This window comes from Schistocerca piceifrons, chromosome 5 (genome assembly GCF_021461385.2).
Source record: "Schistocerca piceifrons isolate TAMUIC-IGC-003096 chromosome 5, iqSchPice1.1, whole genome shotgun sequence".
Taxonomy (NCBI): domain Eukaryota; kingdom Metazoa; phylum Arthropoda; class Insecta; order Orthoptera; family Acrididae; genus Schistocerca; species Schistocerca piceifrons.
Window position 1 is genome coordinate 40,453,923 of NC_060142.1, and position 15,186 is coordinate 40,469,108.

Here is a 15,186-nt window from a genome sequence, read left to right on the forward strand (position 1 = left end):
TCATCTGACGAGTCCGCGGTTTTACAGTCGTTTACGGTCCAACCGATATGGTCACGAGCCCAGTGGAGTAGCTACAGGCGATGTCGTGATGTTAACGAAGCTACTGGCGTCGGTCGTCTGCTGCCATAGCTCATTAACGCCAAATTTCGCCGCACTGTCCTAAAGGGTGCTTCCGTCGTACATCCAACATTGATTTCTGCCATTATTTCACGCAGAGTTGCTTGTCTGTTACCACTGACACCTCTACGCTGCTCTCAGTCGTTGAGTGAAGGCTGTCAGCCACTGCGTTGTCCGTAATGAGAGGCAATGCTTGGAATTTGATATTCTCGGCACAATGTGACTCCAGAATACTGAATTTCCTTCAATTTTCGAATCGGAAGGTCCCATGCGTCCAGCTCCAACTACCATTCTATCTTCAAAGTCTCTTAATTTCCGTCGTACGGCCATAATCACGTCGGAAACCATTTCACATAAGTCTGTCCAATGCACTGCCCTTTTGTACCTAGTGTACGCGATATGTATAAGTACATATCACTAGTCCATAACCTTTCATCTCACAAGGGAACCTCCCCATCGCACCCCCCTCAGATTTAGTTATATGTTGGCACAGTGGATAGGCCTTGAAAAACTGAACACAGATCAATCGAGAAAACAGGAAGAAGTTGTGTGGAACTATGAAAAAAGCAAAATATACAAACTGAGTAGTCCATACGCAGGATATGCAACATCAAGGCTAATGTGAACTCAGGAGCGCCGTGGTCCGATGATTAGCGTGAGCAGCTGCGGAACGAGAGGTCCTTGGTTCAAGTCGTCCCTCGAGCGAAAATTTTAATTTTTTATTTTCAGACAATTATCAAAGTTCAGGCACTCACACATAATCAACTTCGCTCTCCAAAATTCCAGGACACGTTCAGATTTGCTTGGACATATGCAGGATTTGACGGTCTACACACGGAAAAATTTTAAAACGTTAAAAACATATGTTTTGATAGAGCACAGGCAAAACTGTGCGACTGTGAAACTGTTGCATTCATTTGTTGCAGTTTATGTGACAAACTCTTATGTTGTCATCACTTTTTTGGGAGTGATTATCACATCCACAAGAAAACCTAAATCGGGCAAGGTAGAAGAATCTTTTCACCCATTCGCCAAGTCTACAAGTTAGGTGGGTCGATAACATATTCCTGTCATGTGAAGCAGATGCCGTCACCAGTGTCGTATAGAATATATCAGACGTGTTTTCCTGTGGAGGAATCGGTTGACCTATGACCTTGCGATCAAATGTTTTCGGTTCCCATTGGTGAGGCACGTCCTTTCGTCTACTAATCGCACGGTTTTGCGGTACGGTCGCAAAACACAGACACTAAACTTATTACAGTGAACAGAGATGTCAATGAACGAACGGACAGATCATAACTTTGCGAAAATAAAGAAATTAAAATTTTCACTTGAGGGAAGACTTGAACCAAGGACTTCTCGCTCCGCAGGTGCTCACGCTAACCACAGGACCACGGCGCTACGTAGCCCACGCTATCCAAGATGTTGCCTACCTTGCCCATGGACTACTCAGTTTGTATATTTTGCTTATTTTTTCCATAGTTCCACACAACTTCTTCCTGTTTTCTCCATTGATCTGTGTTCAGTTTTTCAAGGCCTATCCACTGTGCCAACTTATAACTAAATCTGAGGGGGGTGCGATGTGGAGGTTCCCTTGTCAGTGTAAGGAAAGTCATGTCAGCCGATGGCGACTAAGGGAAGTTGAAATTTTTGTCATGTTTTCGAAAAACGGCAGAACGCGAAATTTTCAATATTGTACACGGTATTCATGTTCGGAAAGGTCTTCTCATTTTCGTAATACTGACGTTGCAATTCCTCCCAAAGTACCATGCCGCCACTTGGATGGCCAAAATTTGACGTCTTCGACTCTCACGACAGTCAGCTGAAGGAAGCACGAGCGCGCGTCCCTCGCGCGGTTGCCTGCTTGCTTCACACGTCTGCTCCACACTGAGCCTTCTGCCTGTGAACATTCGCTAATAAAGTACAGACGCAAATGGTGGTCTGGTAGCTATGCCACTACACTATCTGTTGGAGGACAGTGTTGAAGCCATTATCAGTACATCTACCATCCTCCAGATGACATATGCCGTCATCGGACTAATATCGAAGTCGCCTTTGCAGGTGTACTAATATTTCTGCCAGCTGAGTACTTGTAAAGTGCTAGCCTACATGGTGTAATGTGTTGTGGCGTAACAAGCTAGCTACGCCACACTGAGAAGGGAGCCGAAAGGCACGCGTACACACACGCCGACTGGCGTCAAGTCTGGAACAGGATACGTTATGACTGCTAGAAAGAAAATACGTAGTTTTGGAATATACTTAACTTTATTCTTTGTTGGTTTACAACGTTCTTCTTGAAACATTTATACGATAACTCTCAAACTAGGTAAGGCTAATGGCGCCTTGCTAGGTCATAGCCATGGACTTAGCAGAAGGCTATTCTAACTGTCTCTCGGCAAATGAGAGGAAGGCTTCGTCCGTATTGTCGCTAGCAATGTCGTCCGTACAACTGGGGCGAGTGCTATATCGTATCTCGAGACCTGCCTTGTGGTGGCGCTCGGTCTGCGATCACACAGTGGCGACACGCGGGTCCGACTTGTACTAAATGGACCGCGGCCGATTTAAGCTACCACCTAGCAAGTGTGGTGTCTGGCGGTGACACCACATAATGGTTTTTTATTTAAGTGACCATTACGGCACTCCAACCCCAGTTCTCGATACCAGTAATATCGTACTACTTTTCTGCGAAGTAACAGACATATCTTTGTGCCAATACTCACATTTGGTTTTATTAATATATAGGTACTCCCATGTATCGATATATTACAGTGATATGGTTCTTGTGTCTATTCATTTCTGTGAGACTGTCATAATCTTTGACTTAATTGTAACCGTTTTGGCGCGAATGCGCACAGAGCAGTCTTTGTTTCACTTTGCAGAAGTTAAGTTTTTATTCGCTTTGTAATAGAACAGTCAAGTCTTGTGTTTGGTTAAAGTGGAAATTAAATATATGAAGATTGGTACAAAACTGTTTTCTTGATGATGTGACAATTAAGAAGAAGTATATGTGACTTTACAAGAAGTTTAATAAAAATGTGGATCGTGAACACCAACTCAAAAATTATTTCTACCATACCATTGTTCTGATCTGGGATTGTTTGATCATTAAGGATTTTCTGAAAAACGCATTTGTTAGGTCTTCAAATATTGCTAAAATACAGACCTGGACCTTCTAACAGTCAAAGTGGAATCATCCTAGAATCAACATGATGAGCCATAACAACTTCGACAAAATCTATGTGGGAATCCATTCAAGATAAGTGCCAACATTAATAACTTTTTTACAGTGACATCATTATTTCCATTCTGACGATACCATCCACAGTCAATAACTTTCTTGTTGCACGATAAAGCGAACATATGCTGCGTCAGCAACGTTATACATCTAATTTCTAACCTACTTTGCAAGTGGTGGTATTGTTAGAATGGGCACATCCAAAAGCCAAAAGCAGGTTTTCGGAATGTCAGTGATAAAACGCTATACTAAAGCAAGAACAATGCGTGATCTTCAATCTTACGCTCTGTGCACCGTGCCACGCCACTCACCTGGAACATCATCTTCATTTTGCCAGATGTGAACGTGGGCGTCAGCTTCGCGCGTAGCTTCCGCCACTTGCTCCCACCCAGCAAGAACAGGTGTCTGGAGAGCGGTTCGCGTTCGTCTACCCTTATTCCCCTGTCTTGGAATGTCCAGAAATCCTTCACGAGTATGCCGCGTATTAGATCTGGTTCCACTAGCACTAGAGCGGGTCGGTTGAAGAAATAAATTCCACCAAAACGGTGCCCTGTAACAAAACGAAGGTCATTCATGGTTTATAAAGTTTCAATTAATAACTGTTACGTCATCTCTATTGTAAAACAATCATCTCGCCTCATGCCTAAAACATACCCCAAATCATCGAGCAAACTCACTATTATAAGCGGAAATATAAAAAAATCTTAGTCAGTATTGTAAAATGAAAATATAAGAACTCTCTGAACTTACGAATACCACGTACAGTACTTAAAATTTAGCATCCCGCCATGGTTCCGAATACAAGGCAAAAATTTCAACTTTCCTTTGTCGTCATCGACTCACGCGTCTATCTTCTCAGTGACAAATGTCGTGGGATAGCAACATGCACATATACGGATGGAGCTGGTATAGCGTACACAAGGTGTAAAAGAGCAGTGAATTGGCGTGGCTGTCATTTGCACGCACGTGGTTCACGTGAAAAGCTTCCAGACGTGATTACATCCGCGCGACGGAGAATGCCAAATTTCAGGCATTATCTCTCACCACGGACAACTCAGTGGCCAACGGCCTTCACTTCGTACAAACCAACCATCAGACTGACTCCCGGATGGATGAGACAGTAATAAACATCCCTGGCGTAGAGAAACAACTGAAAGATTTCAAAGCGAATACATAACCAGGTCCGGCTGGAAACTACAAAGAGTACTACACGGCACTGGCCCCTTACCTAGCTTGCATTGATCGTCAATCTCTCGCCCAGTACAAAGTCCCAAGCGTCTGGAAAAAAAGCGCAGCGAATCCTTTATATAAGAAAGGTAAAAGAACGGACCCGTAAAATTACAAACCAGTAACCCTAACATCGGTTTGCTGCAGAATTTCTGAACATTTTCTCAGTTCGAATATAATAAATTTTCTTGAGACGAATCAGTATGGTTTTAAAAATTATCGCTCGTACGTTACTCAGCTTGCCCCTTTCTCACGTGATTTACTGCGAACTATGGATCAAGGAGAACAGGCAGATTCCATATTTCTAAATATCCGGAAAAAATATGACACGGTGCCCCGTTGCAGTCTGATTACGAAGGTATTAGCATATGGAATAAATTCACAGATATGTGAGTGGGCCGATGACTTCTTAAGTAATAGAACCCTTATCAACGATGACAAGTGTTCATCAGAGACAAGGGCACTGTCACGAGCGCCCCAGGGAAGTGTGATAGGACCGTTGTTTTTCTCTATACACATAAAGAATTTGACGGTTTGCTGATAATGCTGTGGTGTACGGTAAGGTGTCGAAGCTGAGTGACTGTGTGAAGATACAAGATGACTTAGACAAAGTTTCTAGTTGGTGCGGTGATGGGCAGCTAGCTCTAAATGTGGGAAAATGTAAGTTAATGCGGATGAATGGGAAAAACAAATCTGTAGTGTTCGGACACAGCATTAGATGGGTATTGCTTGACACAGTCACGTCGTTTAAATATCTGAGGGTAACGCAGCAAAGCAATATGAAATGGATTGAACATGTGAAGACTGTGGATGGGAAGGCGAACGGTCCACTCCGGTTTATTGGGAGAATTTTAGGAAAGTGTAGTTCATCTGTAAAGGAGAGCCCAATTAGGGTGCTGGTGCGACCAATTGTTCAATACTGCTCGAGTGTTTGGGATCTGTACCATGTGGCATTGAAGAAGGCAATCGAGGCACTTCAAAGGTGGGCTGCTAGATTAGTTACCGGCAGGTTCGAACAGCACGCAAGTGTTACGAAGATACTTCGAGAACTCAAATCGGAGTAGCTGGTACGTTAGCGACATACTTCCAGAGGAATAGTATTGAGAAAATTTAGAGCATCGTTTTGAAGCTGACTGCCGAATGATTCAACAAGCGTCAGCATATACTGCGTGCCAGGACCACGAAGATAAGGTTTGAGAAATTAGGGCTCGTATGGTGGCATATTAACAATCGATTTTTCCTCACTCTATTTGTGAGTGGAACGGGAAAGGAAATGAGTAGTAGTGGTACAGGGTACCCTCCGTCACGAACCGAACGGTGGCTTGCGGAGTATCTGTGAAGATGCAGTTGTAGATGACAGCAGCGGCGTCTGCGCAGAGTTGTCAGCACTAACACGCAAGTAACTCTGCTCGAAACAACTACAGGCATCAATGTAGCACATGCGACGAACGTATCCGTAAGGACAGTACGACAAAATCTGGCTTTAATGGACAATGGCAGCAGACAGCCGACGCCAGCGTCTTTGCTAACAGCACGATATCGCTTGCATCGGCTCTCCTGGGCTCGTGACCGTGTCGGTTGTACCCTAGACTGGATAACTGGATAACCGTGACCTGGTCATATGAGACCCGATTTCAGATGGTAAGACCTGATGCTAGGGAGCTAGTGTGGCGCAGAGCCCACGAAGACATGGACCCACGTTTTCAACAAGGCACTGTGCAAGCTGGTGGTGGCTCCAGAATGGTGTGGTCTACGGTTACAAGGGCTGTACAGAGTCCTCTGGTCCTGCTGAACCGATCATTGACTGAGAATCGTTATGTTCGGCTACCTGGAGACCATTTTCAGCCATTCATTGACTTCTTTTTGCCACTAACGATGGAATTTTTATGGATGGCAATCCGCCATGCCACCGGGCCACAGTTTTTTGCGACTCGTTTACAGAGCATTCTGGATAATTCGAAAGAATGATTTTGCCACCCAGATCACCCAACATTAATCCCGTCGAATATTTGAGGAACGGATTCGAGAGGTCAGTTCGTGCACAAAATCCTGCACCCCAATATTTCTGCAGGGGCTTCCAACAACTCGAGTCATGTCGAGTCACGTCGAGTTACTGCTCTAAGCCGAACAAAAGGTGGTCCGACACGCTATTAGGAGGTATCCTGTGACTTTTGTCCATTCAGTGTATAATCAGGTTTGTGACTTCATCTAAAATTTTCAAAATTACAATTGTTTTAGATTTAATGTACTTTCCACTATTTAAAGACCTCTATTAAGTCGTGGCAGCTGTGTACTGACACCACCTATTAGATAATGTTGGACATGCAATAATATCTCTCCTAACAATCACTCCGAAAACTATACTTAATCGCAAATAGAGAAAAGAAGCGTACGTATTTTAAAAATACGAGCCCATTCCTAGCAACTCACGCTAAAACTCGTGGTGACTTCATAAAACACTGATCTTGTGTCAGTACTGCACTTTTGTGCGTCTGTCACATCTCTGACTACTTTCTATCCATGACAATTAGCATTTAAATATTTGCTCACTAGATGACTACTATAAATGGTATGCAGCACTGGTACTAGTCGAAGACCAGCAAACTTATTACTGAATCATAAACTGCGTTCCATTACATCTCATTAGAATATGTTGCAGTACAAACAAGTAAATTTTGATTGTTTTCTGTAAAATTCAAACTTTCGGTTAGATATTGAGCTATGGAATATAATTTTTTCACAATATCTTATTAGAAAAATATCATTGAAAACAAGATTAATGGAACTCATTACAAGACTACCTGAGGACGAATTCTCGTACTTTAGATTTTTCTTGAGTGAGATTGGGCAGTCATTAATGTGCTGAATTTGTATTCCGTAGGAGCGAGGCTCACGTCTCCGTAGAACCATTCAAATTCAAGTTTTCCTAAATGACTGAGAGTAAATATTCTCAAAATAGGACACAACCTCTTCATTCCCGCCGTTCACTCATAATATCGATGTCGATGAGACGTTTACGTGCAACATTTCTTCCATTCTTCTTTATTTGCAACTGAACTTAGTAACGTTATATTTGAATAATTTATCAAAACCGCTAAGGCAAAAATATGTGGATGATATTCGCTGCTCGAAATTTAATGCAAAAAGAAGTTCATACTGCCATTTCAACAAAATGCTGCCATTTAAACAAAATTTAAATCATGACAGCACCTGCCTATTGACGGTTTATTATATTCGTACATACAGACTGCCAGTCTTGGAAACTGTGTGCCGATCATTCTTTCGGGTTCTCGCTCGCGCGTTTCTAACCGTCTTCCATTCCACTACCTGAACTGTTCTTCAAAAGCTTCGTAATTATTTGTAACGTGTGTAAATGAATGAAAATACACTGAGGGATAAAAATCGCAAGGCCATAAAATAATAAAATTACAATAATGAAATTTCGGGAATACGTGTGTCTAAGTAAAATATTTATGTGATTAACATTGCAAGAACACAGGTTAATGTAAGGGCCCTATAAGCCACTACAAATATGAAATGATTGTACATTAGTAACCAGTGGAACCGCTATAATGTTGAATGCGAGCGTGCAGACGTGCACGCGTTGTGTTATACACGTGGCCTATAACAGTTTGTGGACTGTAGTTCCACGCCTGTTGCTCTTGATCGGTCAATACAGGAACGGTTAATGCTGGTTGTGGATGACGCTGGAATTTCGTCCGTTGGTGACTCGTATGTGCTCGATTGCAGAGAGATCTGGTGATCGTGCAGGCGACATGTCGACAGTCTGTAGAGCATGGTGCGTGCAACAGGGGTATGTGGGCGAGCGTTATCCTGTTGGAAAACACCACCTGGAATGATGTACCTGAATGGAGACACAACAGATCGAATCGCTGAATCGACAAACAAATTTGCAGTCAGGGTGCGTGGGATATCCACGAAATTGCTTCTTCTGTCATACGAAATTGCACCCCAGTCCATGACCACAGATGGACGTCCAGTGTCTATAGGACACAGACAGGTTGGCTGGAGGTCCTCAACTTGCCTCCTCCTAACCATCACTGGAACCGAGGGAGAAACTGCCTTCATCAGAAACGCAAGAGACCTCCACTCTGCCCTCCAGTAAGCTCTCACTTGACACCACCGAAGTCGCAAATGGAGGTGGTTTGGGGTCAGTGGAATGCACGCTACAGGTCGTCTGGCTCGGAGATGTCCTTGAAGTAACCAATTTGTAACAGTTCGCTGTGTCACTGTGGTGCCAACTGCTGCTCAAATTGCTGCTGCAGATGCAGTGCGATGTGCCACAGCCAAACGCCGAACACAATGGTCTTCCCTGCCACGTGGCCGTCCGGAGCCCGGTATTCTTGCGACCAGTAACCTTGCTGCCAGTAACAACGTACAGTGGCTTGATTCCTGCCAAATCTTTCTGCGTTATAGCAGAGGTAACATCCAGCTTCTCTTAACTCTATTATACGACCTCGTGCAAACTCAGTGAGATGTTGATAATGGCGTCTTTGTGCCCATAAAAGCACTCTTGACTAATACCAAACCCACCACGTCCAATGCCAAAGGTAACTAACGCTCACGACCGTTACAGCTTGTGTTGAAAGCAAATATGACTTGCATCCTCATATATTTGAATAGACATCACCTGTGAGATGTAGAAATGCGCCTACACAACTTTCGTATATGTCGCAGAACTCCTTCTTGGTGTTGCTAATTTTTTTCCTTTTGTGTAGTTAGTACGTGCCAGTCATAGAATTCTCCGTGATTGCACCTTTCGGGGCAAAGGCCATCCTCTGTCATCACGTTCCTCATTCTTCAGTGTATTGGCTTTCAAGAATTTAATCTAGATGTTCTTACACTGAAGAGCCAAAGAAACTAATACACATGCCTAATATCGTGTAGAGCCCGCGCGAAGACGCAGAAGTGCCGCAACACGACGTGGCATGGACTCGACTAATCTCTGAAGTAGTGCTGGAGGGCATTGACACCATGATACCTGCAGAACTGTCAGTAAAAGGAGGGGTTGGATATCTCTTCTGAACAGCAGGTTGAAGGCTTCCCAGATTGGCTCCATAATGCTCATGTCTGGGGAGTTTGTTGGTCAGCGGAAGTGTTTGAACTCAATAGTCTGTTCCAAGAGCCGCTCTGCAGCTGTTCTGGACGGTGGGGTGTCGCATTGTCCTGCTGGAATTGCCCAAGTCCGTCGGAATGCACAACGGACATGAATGGATGCAGGTGATCAGACAGGATGCTTATGAACATGGCACCTGTCAGTCGTATCTCGACGTATCAGAAGTCCCATATTACCCCATCCGCTCGATACAATTTGAAACGAGACTCGTTCAACCAGCCAACATGTTTCCATTCATCAACAGTCCAACGTCAGTATCGACGGGACCAGGCGAGGCGTAAAGCCTTGTCGTACAGTCATCAAGGGTACACGACTAAGCCTTCGGCTCCGAAAGCCCATATCGAAGATGTTTCGTTGAATGAGTCGCAACCGGTGACATTTAATGGCCCAGCACAGAAATCTGCAGCAGTTTGCGATAGGGTTGCACTCCTGTCACGTTGATCGATTCTCTTCAGTCGTCGTTGGTCCTATTCTTGCAGGGTCTTTTTCCTGCCGCAGAGATGTCGGAGATTTGATGTTCTACCTGATTACTGATATTCACGGTACACTCGTGAAATGGTCGTACGGGAAAAGCCCCACTTCATTGGTACCTTGGAGATGCTGTGTCCAATAGCTGATGCGCCGACTATAACACCACGTTCAAACTCACTTAAATCTCGAATACCTGCCACTGTAGCAGCAGTAACCGATCTAACAACTGCGCCAGACACTCCTTGTCCTATATAGGCGTTACCGACCGTGTTCTGCCTGTTTACATACACTATGTGATCGAAAGTATCCGGACAACTGGCTGAAAATGACTTACAATTTGCTGGCGCCCTCCATCGGTAATGCTGGAATTCATTATAGTGTTGGCCCACCCTAAACCTTGATGACAGCTTTCGCTCTGGCGGGCATACGTTCAGTCAGGTGCTGGAAGGTTTCTTGGGGAATGGCAGCCCGTTCTTCACGGAGTACTGCACTGAGGAGAGGTATCGATGTCGGTCGGTGAGACCTGGCATGAAGTCAGCGTTTCAGAACATCCCACAGGTGTTCTATAGGATTCAAGTCAGGACTCTGTGCAGGCCACTCCATTACAGGGATGTCGTTGTGTGTCCACGCCACCACAGGCCGTGCATTAGGAATAGGTCCTCGATCGTGTTGAAAGATGCAATCGCTATCCCCGGATTGCTCTTCAACAGTGAGAAGCAAGAAGGTGCTTAAAACATCATTGTAGGCCTGAGCTGTGCTAGTGCCACGCAAAACAACAAGGGGTGCAAGCCACCTCCATGAGAAAAACGACCACACCATAACATCACCGCCTCCGAATTTTACTGTTTGCACTACACACGCTGGCAGATGACGTTCACTGGGGATTCACCATACCCACATCCTGCCATCGGATCGTCACATTGTTTACCGTGATTCGTCACTCCACACAACTTCTTCCACTGTTCAGTCGTCCAATGTTTACGCTCATTTTACCAAGCGAGGCGTGAGGTGCGGCTTATGAGCAGTTGCAAGACCATGACATCCAAGTTTCCTCAACTCCAGCCTAACTGTCATAGTATTTGCAGTGGATCCTGATGCAGTTTGGAATTCCTGTGTGATGGTCCGGATAGATGTCTGCCTATTACACATTACGACCATCTTCAGCTGTCCGCGGTCTCTGTCAGTCAACAGACGAGGTCGGCCTGTGCGCTTTTATGCTGTACGTGTCCCTTCACGTTTCCACTTAACTATCACATCGGAAACAGTAGACCTAGGGTTGTTTAGGAGTTTGGAAATCTCGCGTACAGACGTATGACACAAGTGACACCCAATCACCTGACCACGTTCCAAGTCCGTGAGTTCCGTGGAGCTCCCCATTCTGCTCTCTCACGATGTCTGACTGCTGAGGTCGCTAATATGGAGTACCTGTCAGTAGGTGGCAGCACAATTCACCTAATACGAAAAACGTATGTTTTTGAGGGTGTCCGGATACTTCTGATCACATAGTGTATCTCTGTATTTGAATACGCATGACTATACCAGTTTCTTTGGCGCTTCAATGTGTATAGTAGTTGGAATGTCATATCCGGGTAGAATCTGTCAAAAGTTCTAGAAAAATCTTGCCTTTCTTCGTCATGATGTGTTGTGTGTAACTAATACCTCTGCTCCTGCAGAGAAAATGAAAAAATCTAGATCTCCAGTAATCACCGCTCCTACTCTTGTTTCATTCAAATACTCGTGACCGGTTTGTGACACTGGCCGCATAGAATATTTGATTTCGCAGTACCTAAGATGTGATCTACATTGCCTATATAATAGAATTTCAGTAAACATGCTGTTACTTGCGTGGGTTCACCTTTCCAAGTTTTTCAGAGTGACTTCTTCTATTTACAGGTGATGAATGTTAGTGTTGGACATGTCTGTTATTGTCGGCCGCTGGTGGCCGAGCGGTTCTGGCGCTACAGTCTGGAACCGCGAGACCGCTACGGACGCAGGTTCGAATCCTGCCTCGGGCATGGATGTGTGTGTTGTCCTTAGGTTAGTTAGGTTTAAGTAGTTCTAAGTTCTAGGGGACTTATGACCTCAGCAGTTGAGTCCCATAGTGCTCAGAGCCATTTGAACCATTTGTCTGTTATTCCGCATATCAGAAAGAAAATATACTTTTCTAGTAATGTCTGCCCCGATATACTGACTATCTCCCTGTCCTCGACACGATAATCATTAATATAACTGTACCAATGTCCCCGAGTTTTCTGAACTTCTACATTCGTGGCAGCGTTACAGTAACCTACGCTCCTGAAAGCTCAAAACAAAAAGTAGAAACATAAACATTTGACTCGTAGCATAATTTTAAAAAATCCCATAACTGAAAGTAACAGAACATAAACTCCGTCTAGCAGGATTTACAGGCGCTATAGCCCGTAAAATAATACCGTGCCACGAAGGTGTGTTCAGCGTGCAACCTAAAAGATATTGGCAGTTATTTAAAGGAAGTGATGATTTAGAAATTCACCATCGATAAAGATGGAAGAATGTGTGAAATACTGTAAAATATATCAACAGAAGACCGAGAAGAGTTCATGCAGATAGAAATACGTACTATCAACGAAAGGATAGCTTTAGGTGTGTTCCTGCAAGAATTATCATAATCAGTAAAAATGAAATAATGGAAAATCTTCAGATCTGAGCTGAAATTAGAAAAAGAAAACAGAATACACCAAAAAATATTTCAACTTGTCCTTAACAAGTGTTTGACTGAACATGCAGACACCCCAAGGAATTGAAAAAAGCATACCTGGTACCATTTCATAAGAAAGCATAAAAAAATCGACAGTTATAGGGGCATAAGCATTACCGCATTAGTGGAAAAGTTAAATGGTAGGATTAGAAAAGAAATTCTGAAGAATGAAATTATAGGAGGAGAAGAGCAGAGTGGTTTTACCGCAGGTACATTCTGTGTAAATAATATATTTACAATAAAAGAGATAACTAAAAACTGAATATCCAGGGGAAGAGACATACACAAGATTTTCACAAATTTAAAAAAAGCATGTGACACTGCACCAACAAGGAATCCATGTCTAAATCTTGAAGAAAACACAATGAATAAGACATATGTTGCAGATTACCAGGAATTAGAGACAAGAACGAAAATATGAAACGAAATTTCCCGAGTAATAGGACCAACCACAGGCCTCAGACAAGCGTGCTGTACGGCCTCTGTTCAGTTCAAATATTATCTGAACGAAGTTCTTAAGGAATGGATGAAAAAATGTTGAGGAATGTAGCGATACACAGATGGGAATTAGTTGTCAAGTTTATTTTTCGTAGATGATAAAATAATACTAGCAGCAGATGACTATTATACAGAATACCTGATGGAGGAAATCATAGAAACAAACTGTAAGTCCAGATTAACAACATGTCTAAACAAAATAAAATACCTCTCAGTAGGAAATAAGCAACACGATATTACTATAGATGCAACAACTATCGAGGCACGTGGAATGTAGAAATATCAGAGATTTATAACCTCAGATCTGGTTTCCAGTGAAGACGAAAGAAGACAGAGGGCAAAACATGCTAAATAAGCAACCTATAGGGTGAGTTCCTTACTTCGGTCAGAAGAAACTAAGAAAAAGGTGAAAAACGTCATATGAATCGTTAACACAAAGAATTTTTTAGGTGGAGCTGAATCCTGGGAAATGATAAAACGAGATAGGAGACTTGAAACCGTGCGAATCAATTTTTTGAAAAGAAGTTGTAGAGTGTCAAAGCGAGAGAAGATCTCAGATAAAGACATCAGGAAACGAATGAAGACTACCACGTACATCACCGAAGAGTTGGGAAGAGATTAGGGGATGAACGATGTCCGAAAAAAGTAATATGGTGGCCGCCTCCGAACAAGAGACAAAGAGGAAAACTGTGCAGAAGTGAAAAATCAAGTACTTCCAGGTCACTTTATCGAAACTAGTAAATTCGGTCGGACAACAGGCTATCCTTAGGTATAAAAAACAGATATTAATGTGCTGTAGTTAATGTCGTTTTTATTCCTGAGGAAAACCTGTTTGACCGAAACTGATAGCATTAATAAATTATCATACAGCTATTGTGAGAAATCATTATTTTTCAAAAATGTAGGAAATTAGTTAATGCCTCTGACACTACTGATGGTCTTGTTGAGAGACACATAAAGTGTTTCTAAGATTCGTGCGGTACACGCCACCCTTCTAAAACTGTATTTCTCGATGCACTACGAACGTCTCCCCTCTTACCTGGGTCTGTGGTCCAACCTACCTTTTAGCTGTTTGTACGCGTCCGTGACATCCGCTGGCATGGACTGCTTTCCCACAAAACTTTTGTAGATATTGCCGAAGGGGAACTGTGGTTCCAGGTAGGGCACTCCCTTGTTCTTCCAGTACTTGTACGAGTAGGCGAACCACACGTACACTACCGCTGCGATCAGCAACAGCGCACCCAACATTTTGATGACTGAAGATTCCGCAAAGAAGGTGACTCTAAAATAAAAAAGGCTAATGTTGGACGTCAAAGCAGTAATTAGTGGAAAAAATTTTCTCACTAGTGTGACATATGTGGCATTGTTAATATTATCAATATATAAATACATATGCAATGTATAAAGGAAAATCGTTATTAGCAAAAATCTCGAAAACTTCTTGAACGATTTACTTTAAATTTTTAGAAAATATTGCAATGAACATTTCGACGAACATAACTTGCAAATGAACATAACTTAAAGTAGTATATATCGTTTGTTATATCGAAAAACTAAGAAATTGTCCGTTCCGCCCCTTGCATGGGAAGCAATGGAACCCGTGTCCTTTTTAATTTCTTCGATGACACATCTTACAGATAAGACAGGCTCCATCGTTCAAAATGGTTCAAATGGCTCTGAGCAATATGGGACTTAACTTCTAAGGTCATCAGTCCCCTAGAACTTAGAACTACTTAAACCTAACTAACCTAAGGACATCACACA

At 43.1% G+C, this 15,186-nt stretch overlaps 1 pseudogene; it reads right to left on the minus strand.

The window, feature by feature from the left end:
* Positions 1–14,670, minus strand: part of LOC124798150 — a 35,078-nt pseudogene extending 20,408 nt beyond the window's left edge.
* Between the last annotated feature and the right edge of the window lie 516 nt (positions 14,671–15,186).